Source organism: Paroedura picta, chromosome 14 (assembly GCF_049243985.1).
Source record: "Paroedura picta isolate Pp20150507F chromosome 14, Ppicta_v3.0, whole genome shotgun sequence".
Taxonomy (NCBI): domain Eukaryota; kingdom Metazoa; phylum Chordata; class Lepidosauria; order Squamata; family Gekkonidae; genus Paroedura; species Paroedura picta.
Window position 1 is genome coordinate 22,122,256 of NC_135382.1, and position 14,004 is coordinate 22,136,259.

At 42.1% G+C, this 14,004-nt stretch overlaps 1 protein-coding gene and 1 long non-coding RNA gene across 2 annotated transcripts in view; one reads left to right on the top strand and one right to left on the bottom strand.

Moving 5' to 3' along the window:
• Positions 1-13,465, bottom strand: part of LOC143824000 (uncharacterized) — a 37,829-nt gene extending 24,364 nt beyond the window's left edge. Inside the window, exons 1-2 of the long non-coding RNA XR_013226664.1 lie at positions 13,235-13,465; positions 12,789-12,888 (exon numbers count right to left, since the gene is read on the bottom strand). This is a non-coding gene — a long non-coding RNA (uncharacterized LOC143824000). The remainder of the gene's footprint in view (positions 1-12,788; positions 12,889-13,234) is intronic.
• Positions 13,453-14,004, top strand: part of SLC7A6 (solute carrier family 7 member 6) — a 34,506-nt gene continuing 33,954 nt past the window's right edge. The window contains exon 1 of the mRNA XM_077310786.1: positions 13,453-13,618. The gene's annotated coding sequence lies outside the window, so the exon portion shown is untranslated. The remainder of the gene's footprint in view (positions 13,619-14,004) is intronic.

Here is a 14,004-nt window from a genome sequence, read left to right on the forward strand (position 1 = left end):
CTGCCCAAGCCAAGTGATGTGTGACTGCGGCTCAAGGCCAAGTGATTCTCCCATTCAGAAGATGATGTGTATTGTTCAGCCCAGAAGGCTGACAATCCAAACTGACTAGAAGTGCTGCAGTGGGAGGATTCACAAATCTCACCACAGCATAAAGCCCCTCCCCCCAAGGCAATGTAAAGCCCACTTTAAACAAGGTAAGAGCCTCTTGTGGCACAGAGTAGTAAGGCAGCAGACATGCAGTCTGAACCTCTGTCCATGAGGCTGGGAGTTCTATCCCAGCAGCCGGCTCAAGGTTGACTCAGCCTTCCATCCTTCTGAGGTCGGTAAAATGAGTACCCAGCTTGCTGGGGGGTAAACGGTAATGACTGGGGAAGGCACTGGCAAACCACCCCATATTGAGTCTGCTATGAAAACGCTAGAGGGCGTCACCCCAAGGGTCAGACATGACTCGGTGCTTGCACAGGGGATACCTTTATCTTTAAACAAGGTAATCTTGAAATAAGACCAATAAGTTTGCGACAGCTGATGACTTATACCACGGAGTAATTCGCTGATGACTGGTACGCAGGGGTCTGGAGTGGGACACGGTCCTTGTTTCCAACCCTCAATGGCCCGCTGGGCAGTGAAGGCATTAAAAAGATCATTAAACCCCCATGCTTTGCTTATATACAAGGAAACAGAGGTCAAATGTAAGTCCACAGTCCTTGGCGAAAGACCATGCTCTTTAAGGTAGGCTAAGTAGCGTAAGACATCGGCCTTGGGAACCCTAAAGGCCTTAAATGTGTAGATAGCAGGAAAATAGGAGCTGCTCCCAAGCTTCAGAGTTCCTTTGAGGATTGATCTGGATGCAGTGGTGCATTGGAGGCAGAGTTCTGAAACCTCTTTTGAGACAGAGTTCCAATACAAGGTGTCTACAATATTGACACCTGCAACATATTTTTCTGAGTGAAATATTCCCAAGAGACAAACCAGAACAAACTTGTGTACCAGATGCAACACTCGCTCAGAGTGAGAAGACTGACGGTTGATGACACATACCACAACCTGATTAACGCACCAAAACATTATTTGTTTGTTATGACAATGTTTCTCCCAAATAAAAACAGTTATCATACTCAAGCATGTGAGTTCTTTAAGAATGTTCAAGACCAGTGCAATGGCTTTCACTGGGAAACCAACAAACAGGAAAATAAACCTGTAGGCCAAAGCTACCTATCACAACAGAATGCACATGCTGAGTATCCCCTGGTGACATGGCTGATGCCAAATTACCACACAATTAAATTTATTCTAAAAGTTGGAGCCAGACAGAAGTCCTCCCTGTTGCCCTGGGCGATTCTAATGTGATGATGGGCGGACACCCAGGCTGTGGAGCAAACCAAGCATGCACAAAGGGGAGAATGGAGACACTACTTTGCAAACTAGTTGAGATGATCTAGGAGGGACTGCATCTCTTCACGGCTGCATATTAGAACTGATGACCTAATGCAATAAAGACCTAAGAGGAAGAGGCAGAGACACGATTGGAATCTAATAGGATGCCAAGGTAAGTGAGTTGGGTGTATGTACTCACCAATTTTCCTGTGTTAAAGTGACACCCAATTCAGATGCCAGCCCTTGGGATGCAGCCAAGTGAGAACTACAATCTGCAGGACCTGCTGGACTTACCAAAATTTACTCAAGGAATGATTAATATGGGAACTATTGGACCAACCAAGGTGATAAAGGCTTAGAAGGTGGCACAAGCTATAAGGAAGGTGCCACCTGTCCTTCAGCACATTCCTTAGCGACCTTCTAATAATGTCAGGAAGGTCGTTAGATTTAAGGTTCCCACAATCAGTTGGAAAATGGGGGCCAGAAAGAGGAATATGAAAACTTGCAGCAAAACCCTCCCTTAATAAGAAAAGCATCAGTATGATGCTAGTAAAGGCTCCATGGCTTTGAATCAATAGGAGTATGGGTCAGGCCTTGAATTAAATGCACTATTTAAAGGAGCTGGGGGAATTGGAAGCACCCAACTCTCCTTCCTTTTTTCCACTGAAGATGGAAGGGGATTGGGGCATATGAAATAATTGCATTCCATCACAAAAGCAAAATGGCCTGGGATGGGGACTGAAGCATGTATCATAATTGTGGTTAAATTTATATTTTATGTGATTGTATTTTCCTTGATTGCACTCCCAATCTAGCAGGGAACATCTGTCTTAAAAAGAACCCGATGCTTGGCTGGGTCAGGCCTGTGCCACATATGAGACTCCACTATAACCAACCAAGTTCTATCATTGAGATCGTATCTAGACAATTTGATTAACAGCTGGTGAATTAAGCTCAGTTGTTATGCCTTTAAACCTATACAAATTTGTGTCCAGAAGCTGAGCAAATCCAGATGGAACAGAACAGTGTGAGAAACTGATTGCATTGGCTGAGAAAGACAGCTGTGGCTGCCAAGTTGGGAAGTGAATTTAGGCCCAGTTCCCTACCCAAAAGGGGATGTGTGGCAATGTAGGAGATTGCCTTCAGGTTTAAAGGTTTAAAACTCATAATGGAGGCTCTTATGAGTCAGGCATAGCAAACATTTAAAGCTCCACACAACAGTAAACCATTGTCTCTCTTGCTAATGTAAACAGTTGTTGTAATAAGGGGCCCTCTTCTTGAATCTGTGGCAAAGCTTCAGGCATTCTTAAGCAATTACCTCTCAGACCTTGAGATCCCCTATCTACTGAAGAGTCTGAAGATTTAACATGCTGGGTTCTGTGAAGCTTAGAAAGCTTAGAAAGTTTTCAGCTCAAAAACAAGATGATTAAGGGGGAGAGGAACACAACTGAGGTTTTTTTTGCATGGGGTGGAAAAAGTGGAACTTTTCCTCCTTCTCCCATAATACTAGAACTTGGGAGTGGGGGGGGGGAGAGTAGGGAGTGATATTCAATAACCTAAACAGAGAATCGCTGCAGGGGAATAACCTAAACGGGAAACGAAAAAGAACAGTCCTTTATTCAACATGTAATTAAATTATGAAATTCACTGCCAGTGGATGTAATCATGGATGGCTTTAAGAGGGATTAGGCAGATTCACTGAAGGGAACTATATCAATGGTTACCAGCCATGGGGAGCAAAGGGGACAAAGGGAACCTCCATATACAAAGACAGTAAGCCTCTGAATATCCAAGCTAGGAGGTAACAGCAGGGGAAAGCCTTGTCCTTTATGCTATGATTTTTTTTAAAAAAATTGCAGGCATCGCAGGCCCTTTAAAACATTGAGAAAAAAGGGGATTGGCTGCCTGGATTGATTGACAGGCAGAAGAGAATTGCATGTAAAGCACATTGCTCTCTTCCACCATTTCCAGCAGCACTTATGGAAGGTGAGAAGCGTGAAAAGGCGGCAGAGGAAAGCAAGATATCAAGAAGGTGAGGAGGGGCTTGGAGGTGCAATAATGTTTAGTGCTATGCCATTCAGCTGGCATAATACTATTTTTGCTATGTGTGGAAATGCCTTCCATGTTACATCAGCACTGTTACATAAAAAGCAAACTAATGTTCTCCCCAATGCTCAATGAATGACTGCCGCCAGCATTGTCTTTTTAAGAACTAAATGTCATGTCCCCAACGAAATCTCAAAAGATCAGAATGCCCCATGCAGAATACCTGTCATGTGTGTGATATGCCATCAAGGTGCTTCTGATATATGGTGACCCTATGAATAATGACCTCCAAAATGTCCTATCATTAATAGCCTGGCTCAGATCTAGCAAACTGGAAGTCATGGCTACCTTTATTGAGTTAATCCACCTCATGTTGAGTCTTCCTTTCTACCTACTGCCTTCAGCTTTTCCTAACATTATTGTATTTTCCTGTGACTTGTCTTTTAATGGTGTAACCACAATACGATAGTTTCCGTATACTCGGTTTTGCTTATAAGGAGGACTTGATTTCATCTAGAACTTGTTTGTTTTTGTTTGGTGGTCCATGGTATCTGCAACACTCCTCCAATACAGTATTTCAAATTCATCAATGTTTGTCCTGTCAGAATTCGTTGTCCAACTTTCACATCCAAACATGGCATATGGATTACTCTTGATTTCGGTCTCCAGCAATACTTTTCTAGTTCCTTCCAAGTCTCAGTCCCCTAGCTGTGGTCTCCCTTTTGATAATGAACCTCAGAGTAGAGACTGGAATTAGATTTTCCAACAGGAAACCATTTACCAAAGTGCTTCTCCTCTCCAAAAAGTTTTTCACCGCCAAGTTTTAAAAAGCATTTCTCCCTCCAAAAATATTTGTTTTCCTCACTAAAGTGTTTTCCTCCCCCACCCAAATAAATAAGAGAGGATTTTCTCCTTAGGCTTTACCTGTCAGCAATCCTGTGCCATGATTCTAGGCAAAAGTCCTTCCCACAAGTCAACATGGAAATCCTGACTGTAAGAGGTAGTCATATGATTCAGAAGGATTTTCTTTAGACACAGGGTTCAACTCAGTTAAGAAATGACCCAAAACCACAAATGATGTTTTACAGCCTCTTAACTTCTTTTTACCTCATCTGAACTAAATGGCTTGTAATTCATAGTTCACTTAAGGATAACATTTTTTTTTCTCTTGTAACTAACAGCTGGAAGGAAAGTTCTTCACTGTGGATATAAACCCCATAATATAGTTGCTTGTTTGAGAATGGATTATGACGTTCTTTCATTTCAGAGTAAAGATGGCGGTCAAAAGTGAATAAACAGTTTTATTTAGAGTATGAACAAAGGCCATTTGACTGCACAATGAAATGCCAGGCCGATTTGCTTTATGCTACACAAAAGATAACAATGTTTGTTAGGATGATGTATTGAGAGCTATGACCTTGTTCTAGAGAATTTTTTTTCACTCTTCTCTTCTTTTGTTAATAACAGAGTTAATTTTTAAACTGCGTGAGAGGATCTTATTTGGTAAGCATGGATACGAGCCTCCCAGATGGAAAACATGAGGATGTTTCCTTGTTTGCTTCTTAAATGCTTGTTAAAAGTGTCACTGTCCTATCGTTCCTCCAAGGAACTCAAGGCAGCATTCTGCTCTTTCTCTCTTTCTTCCGAACAACCCTTTCAGGTAGGTTAGGTTGAGAGACAGTTACTGGCTGAAGGTCACCCAGTGAAATTCATGACTGATTGGGGATTGCAGAGTAGATCCTCAAATGCAGGAGTCAGAGAACACTCCTAAGCAGACCTGCTCAGAATCTTACTCACCTCTATTCTGTGGGGTTTACTAAAATATCCCTCCATATACTACAACTGCCTCAACATAGAAAGCTAGCTTGTCAGGAAAAATATTAATCTAGAATCTTCTCCCAGGCAGTTCTCTGTGAGGAGGAATTTCCCTTTATATGTGATGATGAAACATCAGTAGTACGCGACACAACCTAGGCACACCTTTGCCACCGTGGTGAGAACTAGGTCATTGAAAGATGCAAAGCCTTTCTTGTTACTTGCAAATGCTTGTGGCTCCTTTATTTAAGATAGAGACCATGAAGAGGCTTCTCTGCCTCCACCCCATGATGACTGGAAGGTGTGTGGGTTGTGAGATCTAGCCTTCTATTCTAATTGCCCTTTGAGCCAAAATAAATGCATACACCCAACACCATATTCCAAAGGGCTATCATTTTTGTGGGTCTTTTGCTCCTAGAGTTTCATTTTCAGAAATAAAACACCCCCCACCTTATAATAACACAATAATAATATTTAATTTCCGTACTGTCCCTCCCGATGTGGGCTCGAGGCAATTCACAGCGCTAAAACATATTCAAAAAAATCAGTTACAATAGTAAAATTACAATAAAATACAATTTAAAACCCTATCCCCACCCCCTTCATGCTCTCCACCAGCTACCCCAGACTGGAGGTGACATCAAATATGAATATGTTCCCCAGAGAGTGTGGCAATCAAGCAATACCAACCAACTGAGGATCCCTGGGCCAAAATAAATACATTTGGCTTTCTCAGCCCTGGCTCCTACCTGGTAGAACAAGCTCCCCAAGAACATCGGGGCTCGATGGAACTTCCTAAGTCCCACAGGGCCTATCATACGGAGCTCTTCCACACGGCCTATTGCTGAGGCCAACTAAAATCAGAACAACATTTACCAGGCCTCACTCCTCTCATCTCTTGTTTTATCCTGACTCTTTAGCCTGGTTCCCTGTTAATTAGGTGAGCTACTAAGATCAATAACCGGCAGCAGAGGGCCCATACCTGAATTACCTCGCAAAATAAACCATAAAGAGATGTTATAGTGTGAGGGGATATTACAAATTGTATGACCATTACTACTTATAATCATGTCTTACTATACTTATATATTTCTATTTTGTGTCATGCTTTATTACTGTATTTGTATTCTTCTATCTTATGTAAAATGAAAAATAAAAATCTGTTATAAAAAAATAACAGCAGCAGTTAAATAAAGCATAATTTAAACACATAAAAATATAAACAAAAATACACAAGCAAGGTAGAGGAAAGGCCAGCAACTGTTATTGGGAGAATGCCAAACCAGACACACCCCAAATTCTTCACTCGCTGCATAGAGAGAAACAGGGAAATCTCACTAGGGAGAGTTCCAAAGTTAGCTGAAGGGAGTACAAAGGACAAGTGACAAACGCCAAAGGGTGAAGCTTAGGGGCCACCGTTCACAATCCAGATTCTTGTTAAGATCTTCTAATGAAGTCTAACTTTAAAAAATGTATCTAAAACTCATGACAGAAATGAGCAGGACCTTGACTGCAACAGCCCCAAACTCCTAGAAATCCCTATGGAAATCAAGACTAGTTTCTTTTTGATGGCATTCCAAAACAGCTGTAAAAATCTACCTGATTTTTAGAGGCTTTATTACGCTCTAAATTAGTACGGTAGGGAAAGCTGCTGAATCTGATGTATTATTCTAGTTTTCATTGTTTTATTTCCCTGTATCAACAGACTTATAAAAGATCCTTTCAGAATTCTCACCCCCCGCAAAAAGATTTTAAATATTCAAGAGACTTTAATTCCAGACCAAGCAAGAAGTTAGATGGAACATTTGTGCCAAGAGAAAGGGGCAAAAGTGAGAGCAAACCTTGGATTAAGATAAATTAGAGTTGTCAGTAAACCCTAATTCTGTTTAATCCATCACCAAATTTTAATTGTTGTTCTCATTATATGTGTAATTGAACTGAATCATTTAATTAATGTTTGGCTGTTTTTCGCAGATGTCATGTAATGTGTGTAATGCTGACTAAAACCAGATTAGGGATATGTGTTCTCTAAGACATTTTAACAACTCTTGTTTTTAGGATTGCATACTTTGAAATGTTGGTAGCCTTGCAAAGATGATTTCTGTCCTGTCACAATAGGGGATTTTGATTTTTTAGAGTTCATTCGTACAAGGAGATTGTGCAAAATTTAGAATATTCTTGGTAGATTTAAATTAATCTTCTGGAATACTGGTTGAATCAATTCAGGGAAAACATGTACAGTAAAAGGACACCTATATGCTGCCATAGGATTGGCTCTAACCTGAGTTCCCTTTGACCATAAAAATGACTTTATTGGGGATCCGGAGGATCTCCTGGAATAAAGTTAGCACGTGAATTAAGTGAGACTTAGAGAAAATTTTGGCTGGATCCAAAACTTTAAGGTGCCACAAGATTCCTTAATATAACACAGCTACCTCCTCTGGCATTTCATACCAGGAAATGTTGTTCCATGAAAATGTTTTATGTTTGCTACTAATTTTATAACAGTTTTCTAGGACACATCTAGAATTAAAGAAATGAAAGGCTGAGCCACCCAAGGGGGAAATTAAACTCCATATATGACCTACTTTGATCTGCCATGGAAATGAATGTCTGAGCCAGTTCCTTAAATTTCAGCTGTGGTGTTTGTAACATGAAATATCCAGCTGATACATTTTACCTCCAAGGCAACTGAACGTAAGTAAAATAACTCAAGAGCCAATACATGTGATAGCTAGGATGAACTGACTTCCTGCCCTTGGTAAGCCAGCTGTATGCAGAAGTCCAGGACCTGGCAGTCTTCAAGCAAAGGTTGGATGCACACTTTTCTTGGATGCTTTAGGATGCTTAGGGCTGATCCTGCGTTTAGCAGGGGGTTGGACTAGATGGCCTGTATGGCCCCTTCCAACTCTATGATTCTATGACCATCACACTGAGTACACCACTGCTGGTCCACAATAAAAGTTGTTGCAGTGGTGTCATATCTACAACTGCAAGGTATACTTGGTCTTATGAATACATGAAGCTGCCTTATGCTGAATCAGACCACTGGTCCATCAGTCAGTATTTATTCAGCTGGGCAGTAGCTAGCCAGTCTTTCACATCACCTCCTACCAGATCCTTTTAAATGGAAATGCCTGGGACTGAACCTGGGACCTTCTGAATGCCAAGCAGATTGAGCCACTGAGCCATACCTCTTTGTTTATTAATATGTTAGTTTACTATCTTATGCACTCCGTCTTGTAAGACTGCTGAATGAGAATTCACTGACAAATTCCCACCCCAGGACTTAATATTCTTAAAACTCTATAGGTACTAATAGCTCTCATATGGAAACTCTTAACAGTAGTTCATTTCATCCTGCATTATAATTGATGTTTATTCTACGGTGATGTGGTTGTTTCATCCCTAATCTAAATAACCAGATAGCTCAATTGATTGCATCTTGTTTTATACCAGCTTCTGTAACATTGCTTCTCTCCCACTGGGTATTTAACTAAGCCTATGATTGTACACCTCTATGAACCTGAGAAAGTGACCTCTGACTCACAAAGGTTCATGCTGAAATAAATCATGCTGGTCTTTATGGTGCTACCCAACTCCAGTCTAATTGAGCAGACAAGCAGGTTAACCATTCTGGGATGCCAGTAGAGATACATTCATAATGGAAAGTTACCAAAATTCCGGCCTCCCTGCTCAAAACATCAGTCACACCATTACTTCTGATGGAAGGACGTGGCTTAAGAATGAATCAGTTTTTTAACCAGGACAATGAACATCTTTTGATTTTAATGATTATATTAACATACTATATATGTTAATAATATATTATTTTATTGCTTATTGTCTATGCTGTTACCCACCCTGAGCCTTTGGTACAAGGCAGATTATAAATAGGTACCCCAGTGCAAGCAGTGAGTCATGTTATAAATAAAATTCAATTATTATTATTACAATCTCCTTTACTCCATTTTTGTTGTCTGGATACTATTTGTCTGCTGCAATAAATAGCAGCCATGTTAATAAGTTTAAAACCTGCGTATATTTCTCCTTCACTCCTGTTTGTTCTAAATATCTTGCTGTGCACTGCAGTTCTGGGCAGTTTCTTTCCAGTTCTGGCTGGATTGCCTGAAAGTATCTGGACAGAAGCTTGAAAATATACTCAGTAAAACCCTTATAACCTTTTTTATTTTTTGTAAATGCCAGCAGAAAAGCAGAAACAACTATCTATGTATCAGATGCCAAATGTGGAAACTTATATGTGGAAAGTATAAACACAGGTGGCAGGCCGTCCATCCCCAGAACCTGAAGCTGCGCAAAATGAAATGTTATGCTAGCAAAGTCTGCTCTGACAAGCTGCGAGGAGTTATCTGCAAATTTAAACATCATTACTTGAAATGCTTAAAAGGACTTTGGTCTGTATTAGTATTGGCTGCAAACAGTAAGTTAACATCAGCATAAATGAATATTTTATTTCCAGTAGTTTCACAAAGCCCTGACCTGGCTAGCCTGATACTTTTGGATTTTGGGAACAAAGCAGGACTGGCCTGGTTAGTAGAGAACTTGGATAAGAGACAGTCAAGAAAGTCCGGAATTACTACACAAAGGTAGTAATTACTACACAAAGGTAGGCAATGGCAAATCACCTCTGAATGGCTCTTGCCCTGAAAACCTACAGGGTCACCAGAAATCAACTGACTTTGACAGCACTTTCAACCACCACCAGATTCACAAAAGACAGCACTGGAGGTTTTAACTCACTAATGGAAAAAGCTATTATAACACACACGGCTACCTTCTATGGAATATTTAATTTTATTTAGGTTATTTATTGCACACCTTTCTCACTTAGACTCAAGGTGGATTATACAGAGTAAATCCATAGATTAGGCTTGTGCAAATTAAAATCAAATACAAATCTGAAACACAGTACAAGTATTAACATGGCATATTAAATGATTCAATTACACAAAAAGATAAAGCATACAGCAAATGATAGTATAATACTGGACACAGTAGAGTCCACAGTTCCTTTCTCTTCTTGAATCATTGTGTTAAAACACTACCTTTGTAAAACTGCCATCCTGAATAATTGATGCGTGATTGGCATCAACTCCCCAAGATTATTTTCAGCAGAAATGCATGGTTGAATATATAAATTATCTTGTAAATCAGAAAATCAAAACTCTAGCCCATTGAGCCCAGGATTCTCTCCCCTCAGTGGTAGCAATCCACTGGAATTTAACACATAGAAAAAAATGTTCCTCACAACCAGCTGCCTGGGATCCTGTTGATGAAGATGCCAGAACCAATTTGATAAAGATATCAGAGTGAAAGACTAGGAACGAGGGGGTTTGAATCCCCACTCTGCTATGGCAGCTCACCATGGCACCTTGTGACACTCACAATTTCTCAGCATAGCCTACTTCACAGGGTTGTTGTGAAGATGAAATGGAGGAGGGCACAATGATGTTATAAACTGCTTTGGGGAGACAAGTGTGCTTCTCTATCTAATCTAAATAAACAAATAAGCCATGACATCTCCCCAGAATAAATGAAGAATCAGAAATAATGTGTCTACCATAGCAGTTGTTTGAGCTAGAATGTTTCCTAGTTATGGAAGCACATTTTTCACTTTGATGCTGAGATAGTTAAAGGATGCAAAATTGTTATAACACCATTGATGTATATGGCTCTTTAAAGGTAATAATATAAGCCTAGGGGAGACAGTGTTTTCTACCTGTATCTAAGGGATAAACTAAAAATTTGGTACCAAGAACAGAAGACTGGAATGGGAATAGCAAGAATTACAGTGCAAAGATTGGTGCAAATGCAGGTTACATGTAACTGGAAGTTTTAGGTTAAAGGTCAGGATAAATGTAACACCCACATTAACCAAGTATTGGCAACAATAAAATCAGAGTCCAGTAGCACCTTTAAGACCAACAAAGATTTATTCTAGGCGTGAGCTTTCGAGTGCAAGCACTCTTTGTCAGACTAAGTCTTGGCAAGTTCAGTCAGGTTTGACAATGTAAAACAGCCAGTTCTAACTTGTGCCCAAATTTCTACATAGATGTTTGAGATTTTCAGCCATTCTATACAAGAGAATCCACACAGAGAACTCAGCAGAATCTGTATTGGATCACTGGAAAGCAAAAATGCTAAGGCCAGCAAGAAGGGTTCCTTTCTTCAAGAAGATATTCTGGTGGGTTGAAAAATAGTGTTGTAACACTATATACCAGCTTTTCTCAACTTAAATCCCCTAAAATATTATTCAGGCTTCAAGAAACTCTGGAAGTGGCATGATCATCCAGAATATGGTTGGGAAGCCACCTGAGACCCCTTCCCTTTCCATCCCCTTCAGGCCCATCACTGGCCATTTGGGGGAGGGGGCAGGTTGACTTGACCACATATGGTCATATCACCTGATAAATGTTTAACAAATTTTTAAAAAATATATAAAAAATTAACTCCCACCTATTCAGGAAATCCTTCCAGGGCCATCAAGAAACCCAGGGTTTCATGAAACCCTGGTTTAGAAAGCCTACTATATATACTTGCTTGGAACTCAACAGAACTTGGAAAGACATCTATCTTCCTGCAACCCTGGGAAGTGATTGCCACAAAGAATAATGTTAGTCATTGGTTTGACTTGCATAAGGCAACTTCACATGTTTGTTTGGTTTTTAATCTCTGTGCACAGGTCACTTTTTAAATCCACACAATAACCCTGTGAGGTAGGTTAGGCAGTTAGCAATCAGCCCAAAGTCATCCTGGGTACTTCGGGGATAACCTCTCCTACCTTCCAAGAGCATGACGACTGTACACACTGTGGATATCTTGCTATGTGTACATTTGTTGTATATATGCAATAAAGCTATGGCTAATTGCCCAATCCATGTTTGGATAGCAGAATACTGAATGTGTAAGCACAGTGTGAGCTGATTTTTTGCAATGTATGTGTACATATTTTATCATATGTGACATGGGTAGCCAATCTGTGACTCCCCAGGTGTCCATGGACTACAATTACTATGAGCCCTACCAGCATGGTTATTGTAGACCATGGAACTCTGGGGACCCATAGCTGGCCACCCCTGATATATGACTTGCTTCTAATGGTGTAGAATTAGGACCTAGATGATTCCGATTTAAATGACCAAGCATTGGACCAGTCATTTTCTCTCATCCTAGCCCAGTCCTTGGGATTGTTGTTGATATTGAGTATAAAAGCTTCCTTGGCCATCTGCTTGCTGTCTCTTAGCCTAGCCTTCTTCAGACTGTAGTGAGTATACACTGGAGAAAGGGAGCCTACCCACTGTTCTTGAAGCTCTCTGGGAGGTGCCTATGGGCCAGAGACTCTGTTTCAGCCTGGCCAGCCTATCTCACAGGATTGTAAATAACAGTAAGAGATTGGTCTGATCCAGCAAAACAATTCTAATATTCTGTAGAACTCAATGTCCTGAAATATATTATCTGTTGCTGTAATTTTTTATCTTATATTATAATGTATTATATTTCTACTCCGGTAATACAATGTTTAATGCATGTACCTTGTTTCGGATTTCCACAGTCCAAGTTCTATTAACCATCTCCTCATCCTGTTGATTAGACTGACTTACATGATGTCTTCTGTCTCCCAAGAAAGGCAGCCTACAAATAACGAATGAATGAATGAATGAATGAATGAATGAATGAATGAATGAAACGGGGAGAGACCCATTTATCATCCCTAGGAAGGAAACGGGAGTAACTGCGGTGTCCCTACTAGGGCAGCAGCCAATGCTCTCCTAGGCGCACTCAAAACCTATTTTATTTATTAAATTTTGATTCCACTTTGCCTTATCTTAGCCGGCTCAAAGGAAACGAAATCCCTGTGTATCTTTTTGTGACAGGCAGGACGTGGATTTTGCAGTTGTTTCACGAGGGTGTGTGTTTTTTTGGCTGGGACCGATAAGACACTGCAGCTTTCCTTTCCCAAGCCACAGACGCCCTTTACCTGGAAGTAAGCCCTTCTCGCCGACCTCTCAGGGGGCCTTACTCCCGAGGAAGTGCGCCGAAGCCGCCTTCCCGCCTCTTTGACGGCGGGCGAGGAGAGGCGCGGGCCTGCCCGGGAGAGCCGCCTCGTGAGGGGAAAGGCGACACCGACTGGGGCCTGGCTGCCGGGCGGGTGGGCGGGCCCAGCGTGAGGCGGGGCGGTGGGCGGGGCGCGGGCGGGCCAGCGAGCGAGCGGCGGCCGGGTGGCTGTTTGCGCCGCAGTCCCTGAGGGGGAAAAACAAGCCGAGGGAGCGTGGCTGGGCTGAGCCGGGGCAGAGCATCCTCCGCCGCCGCCGCACGACGGAGGGACTCTCCCGCCCCGAAGGAATAGAAGGAACGAAGGAAGGTGGGTGGCGGGCGAGCTTTGCCCGGCCAGGCGCGCCGGTCCGCGGAGGGGTTGGAAGTGATGAGGAAGAGGGTGACGGAATGCACCTTCGCCGGCGGTCGGGCTGGCTGGCTGGCTGAGGCAATGAAGCGGAAGGAGACCGGGCAGGCCTTCGCCTTGCCTTGCCTTGCGTTGGTGGCGCTACTGGCCCCGGCACGACAGGGGGCGCCCGGAGGGACCGAAGTGGCCCCCAAAGGAGAAGGGGGTGGGCAAGCGGCGCTGGTGGGCTTCCCCGTGGGTCGGGAAAGCCGGGGAGAGTTGGGTGCCCCCGGTGGGAGGCAAAATAATGTTTCTCTCACCCACCCACAAACACGCACCCACACTCCCCCACCCCCTTTTTTTAACTG